Raw genomic sequence first — 6,000 nt, forward strand, 5'->3', positions numbered from 1 at the left:
TTGACCTCTCCTGCATGATAACATGGGTCCCAAAGGTCAGGATGGATTTTGGACAAATAATTTCTTTCCCTACTTCTCTATTTCCAAACTATTTATCATTCTGTCTCTGTGACACAGAGTTTAGCAGGTTAACAGGCATAACAAAAAAAAAAGGCCAGCCTCTTCTTTGTGTCAACATCAAGTTAGAGAAATCCAGTGATCTTAATGGAAACATTCCACCTTACACACACAGTTGGAATAAGCACATATCCTAACATAGCTGAGCTATATTGGGAAATAAGAACAATAAAATGCTTCTCATATTGCACACGTATATCAGTTTCTATAATCAAGATGGCTAATCAGTTAAAGGAGATTTTAAGCATGTCAGGCTGTTCATTTAAAAAAAATGTAGCCAAACAATTGGATATTAACTTACCCTATATCTTACTGCCAATTTACTGAACTTTTAGACTTTTCTAAAATTCTCAAGTGAAAAGTCTAACGTCAGATACCCTAAACAAATCCTCAAGTAGAGTTCATATCTAAGTAATTAAATGTATGTAATCAGATCTAAAAACGTGTGTCTGGAAACACAGAGCACATTTCCATAAGAAAAAACCTTAATTTCCTGCACGCTTTTTTCTTCTTATTTGTAAATTATTTGACTTGCCAAAAGAAGTGCCATCTGGCCAAAAATTAACTGTTATATTCACAGGAGGATAAGAATGGTCATCCTGGACCTAACCCAAGGTATATCTGCTCCGCTACTGAAGGCTGGTTTGAGTGCAGCCAGCAGCAGACGCTTTGAACAGGACCTCAGAAGAGTGGGCAGATGCTGGACAGTCGTCTCCTCTGCGCTGGTGTCAGTCTGGTTTCCAGGAACTACGCTGGCTTGTTTCCTGACACAGACAAGATGCTGGCGGAAACTGAAAACACTGATCTCTGAATAAATCATGAGAGATGGAAAAGCCACTGCTCACTAACTGTCAACTCTGAGTTTATTTTTCCATACTTCCTTATAACATGTAGCTTGAATTTTGACTTGCTTCCTTTCTGAACAAGGCCAAGCTGCATGCTTCTGGAAACTCTTCAGTTTCTCTGTAGTGTTTTCACACCCTCAAATTACATGTGAACTCTCATACTGACTTGGTTTTAAACTAAATCTGCTTAAGCAATACATTTTTTTAATTTTTAATATTTACATAGGAATTATTCATCCAAAACAAATTAACAAAATACTCCAACAGCATTCAACACTGCCAAATAGAATACCAGGAATATATTATGAAGCATTAACTGCAAATCTGTTCATCTCATACTTAAAACATACAAGCCGAGGCTTTTGGGTAACAAGTCATTTCATGCATATCTACAACTGCAGAGGTTCCAAAGTTGCCATTATCATTCAAGTCTATACGAATGTGGGCCATAGGGGTAAAAATATTTTTTAAAATTTCTTAATAGCTTGAAACAAAACTATGATATTGCTCATGATTTTATCTATACACTTAAAAGGGAATGACACACTTTTACTGCAATAGTTTCGTTTATTTAATTTTCTCATTTTTCCATATTGATGTACATGCTCATACAAAATACTAGCTGGACAACTGAACAGCAGAATCCACCAGGACAAGCATGACACAGGCAGCAGCACACTTTTCTTCACAGTACCTTAAATCCACAAAGTAATAGATATCTTCTAGCAGTAAAACACCAGCTTCATTCAGAGAGAACTTCAGTTTCTACAGACACTTAGTCCTTGGTCTCCTTATTGCTACAGGAAAATTCCAAGTGCAGTATTCAGGAGGAGTGCTTATCTATGATGGATTGCACTTACGTAAAAATAAATATATGAATAAAAATAAGCCAACTTCTTTGAATTGATGAATAACTGAAGGTCATTAGTAATCTGAGATTCTAACACCAGAATCGAAAAGCTTTATTACCTACTTTGAGCTACCCAATTTAAATCAAGTGTAATCATTGTGAAAATAAAGGCTATACAAATTTTGAAACTGACATTTGACATTATTTCTTCCCTCATTTTTCTGAAAGACGAAAAAATATGAGTATTGGTGCCTTTTAGAAAGAAGCATAAAAAGACCAACCTTCCACAACCTGACAGGATGTATCAATACCTGGTAACTGAAGAAACAAGAACTTATTTCCACAGTTCACTGATAGACGTGACACCTTATAAGCTCCACAAGTTCTATAGTTTACTTCAGAAATTAATTTTCTGGTGACAGATAATGGCAGATACAGCTTAAAAGAAGCCAGAGTACAAAAATTGTTTCTGGTTTACATATACGTGGAAACACACATGCATGCTTGTTTAGCACAGGATACCATCAAACCTGATGTGATCTTTATCTTAAAAGCTCATACATGTTTCGCACAAAGAAGTTCACAGCTCAGAGGTTACTATCTGTATTTCTAGGTTTGAGAGTAACTGCCCAATTCATTGTGTTTTGGCAACCAAAGAACAAACCTACAACACAGACTGAAATCTTGCATAATAATGCAACTTGTTCATAACTGAATGTCACAGACAACTAACGAAAATTTAGACAAACATGCAAGCACTCACCCTACATCACTAATTGAGGCTTATGTTTCAAGCAGCTCTGTTTCAGACTGCAGCAGTACATTGTTCCTATGCAGCGCCATGGCCTTGCCTACCTATAGGGTTTTTCTTAGCAGTAAAAACTAGCCCTTGGCATGGGCATAATTTGGTTTTGAACTTACTGCTCCATTAAGATTAATAAGTTCACTTGACTGTCAATAGTATTGTTTGTGTCTGCCTTGCTACAGACACCGTAAGACACTATACACTGATTTACTAGGTCAAAGATGACAACCTAAGAGTCTTGGAACTATACCTATATATATATATATATATATGTATATATATGTGTATATATATATATCTGTTTGGGAAAAAAAATATGAATCCCAACATAGTAATAACAATAATTTATAAGACCAGAGTATATTAATTATCTGAAAACCCCTCTTTAATAACATGAAAGAAACCATTAAGGATTAAGTGGAAGGACTGCTTACCAAGTCAGATTAATAAATTTACTCCCCTTCCACATTTTTCCCCAAAACAATCAAGAAACCCAAAGAAAACATTCCTTTGCAATTTAGTATTAATGCTGGTATGTTTGTAAATACTAAAAGATGACCAAATATATCAGATAGAAAAGACAAGCTAAGCTATAATTATAATAATTACTCCTGAAAACCCGACAGTAATTATTGCAAACATTTTTCCACAATGTACATTCAAAAATACCACCTTATGAAAATTTAAGCGATTTTTTTTTCCTCAGTTAACTGCATAAGATTTCAAAAAACTCTTCACAGCTGGGATTCCAAATGTTAGTAGCTGGCATTTTAAACTTACACATTCAAGTGTTTACACAATGGGCAACTTCTTTATTGTACTCATTTTCTTCCATGCAATTCCTCGATTTAGAGAAAGTCATCATTACAAGTAGACTCCTTTGCTAGCATTTTATTAATTGGCTGGGGTGTGCGTTTTGGAGCACCTGTATTAATTCAGTAAATTTTCAGTTCACATGTGTTTTATTGAGTTATATATTATTTGACTTCTGTCATACAATGAGAGAACCAAAGATAAGATGTCACTCACTTTATTGGAAGCTTTGAAACAAGGTGCAGAAAGAGAAGTTATTCAAAAGTTAGGTAATTCAGTATTCTATGCAGCCAATACCTCGATACTTGAACTTGTTGTGAAAAGTTACATCAACATGAAAAACACACTCCATCTTTGACAGACTTTTCTTTGGGCTAAGCTTTTATGGTAACTATTTTCCCCATTTTTCACCTGCTTTTTAAAACACGATTTAAATATTACCGATTTAACCCCAGGAATATCTAATTATAGTTTAGAAATCCAATCTAACTTGCATTACTCAATGCAAATTCTTTACCTTTGATGCATACAGTGTGTCTTCGTTATTCTGTAACACATGCAAATAGGTTTGTTTAAACTGCATTCATGTGTCTTGTCAGGCCTTGCGGTATTGTAGTGTGCACTAATGAGAGTGACATAAAAGGAAAACTGTTGTGCTACTGTGGAAATCTGATATCTTCAAAGACTTGAGTAAGGGCAAAACCTAATACAACATTGATATGACTGTATGTTATACAATTAAAAACGGAAATTATTCATCATATTTAGCGTAGAAGAGGTAAAGGAATAATACTAAACTTGGAATGTCCCTGCCATAACTGACCCTGATTGTTCAGGGTGTTTGTGGCCATACTATCCTGTCCTATTTTCTATATATTTTATTCTCTCTTCTAATTGTTACTTATATAGATACAATGAAAACTGAAAATGCATTGTAAAACATAAGTATGAAAATATATAAACTATATATTTGATGGTACTCCACGACTAAAACCAGTTTTCTGTGATCATTACTTTCCATCATTCCATTTTCTGCGCTCCTTTAAATAACAGTGGGTAAAACAATTTCTGTCACAAGCAACGTTCACTGCTACCCTTCAGTTCCCATATTTCCACTCACACCACACTAAAATCCCACAACACAAAACCTAAATTGTTCAAAAATAATATTAAAACTAGCGAAGACTCTCCTAATTTGGAAACAGATACATCCTACATCCTCCGCAACCTGAGAGATGTAAATTAAACTAATAGTTCAGGAAATGCTCTGCTCTATCCAGATGTTCGATAACATAACATGATGTTTCACAATCAGTTATGGATTTCTTTCAGTTCGTCCTAACAAAATTTTATATCCGCCTGACGTGCTATGCGTTTATATTTTTGCTTTTCTAAATATGATGATTCCCTTAATCCAGAGGCATTTTTCTTAAACTCACACTTTACAACCTAAAGAATTAAAATACTGTCTTCATTAAGACCTGATGAGCATGCACGTGTGACAAAGACCTTAAATGAGATTTTTTTCGGACAATCAGACCGTAGCACGTAAAAATTAGATGCTAAGGACAGTCAGGCACCTGCCAACAGCTCGCTGACGAGCAGCAATTTCTCTTAACTCGCGGTGAGCTCTCTCAAACCCATTCTAAAGACGCTTTGCGTCCGACAGGAGTAAACCTTAAAACAATATTTCAGGTAAAAAGACGCCACCGCTCCATCTCCCCGGGAGGTAACTTCCAGTTACCTACCGTTCAGCGGCTCAGTCAAAAACCCCGGCGGCGAGGGGTGACTGTGGAGAGCCCGCGGGCGCCCCAGCGTTATTTCCCTGCCCCGGCTCCGCTCGGCGGGGGACGGCACCTCACCCCTCCCGGGGACACCGCCCAGGGCGGGGGGCCAGCAGCAGAGCCCCCATACTCCCCTATCGCCAAACACCCAACTTTTGCGGGGTCGCGGGCACAGGCGGCAGGAAGGGGCGGCCGCCGACCGGCCGCGGCGCCCGGCTCCGCGCTCCCTCTGCCCTCTCAGCGCCCGGGAGGGGCCGGCGGGAGCACCGCGCCCCGCTTAATGGGCGCTTCAACACCCCGACAGCCGCCACAGACACCACCCCGCTCCCCCGGGCCGAGCGGCGCTGCCAGGCACAGGTGCGGAGCCCCCCCCGCCCCCGCCAGCGGCCGCCCCCGGCCCCTCGCACTCCGCGGCCCCCGGAAAGTTGGCGGGAGTCCGTCCGTACCGCATTCCCCGGCCCCGCGGCCGCCCTTACCGTGGTTGCTGGCGACGTGACCGGCGGCGGCGGGGCGCGCTGTTAGCAGGGGGAGGAAGAGGCCGACTCTCCAGAGCAATCCCCTCACCTCACAACACCCCATGGTTGGTGACCGCCGAGGGCCCCGAGTCCTCGGCCCGCCGAGGCTCCCCGTCCTCCTTCAGGCCAGCAGGGAACGCCGCCGCGGCGCCCCCGCCCGCCGGGGTCCGGAGCGGCCCGGCGGGCTGCGCTGCCTGCTCTGCCGCCCGCGGCTGTCCGGGCCGGGGCGAGCGCATCCACCGGCAGCGTCCCGGGGCACGGCGGCGGCCCG

At 41.0% G+C, this 6,000-nt stretch overlaps 1 protein-coding gene across 1 annotated transcript in view; it reads right to left on the reverse strand.

Annotated features, from left to right (window-relative positions):
• The window catches only part of EPHA6 (EPH receptor A6), a 481,365-nt gene extending 475,573 nt beyond the window's left edge, over positions 1-5,792 (reverse strand). Inside the window, 1 exon segment of the mRNA XM_065645252.1 lies at positions 5,691-5,792. The gene's annotated coding sequence lies outside the window, so the exon portion shown is untranslated.
• Between the last annotated feature and the right edge of the window lie 208 nt (positions 5,793-6,000).

This window comes from Caloenas nicobarica, chromosome 1 (genome assembly GCF_036013445.1).
Source record: "Caloenas nicobarica isolate bCalNic1 chromosome 1, bCalNic1.hap1, whole genome shotgun sequence".
NCBI classification, from domain to species: Eukaryota; Metazoa; Chordata; class Aves; order Columbiformes; family Columbidae; genus Caloenas; species Caloenas nicobarica.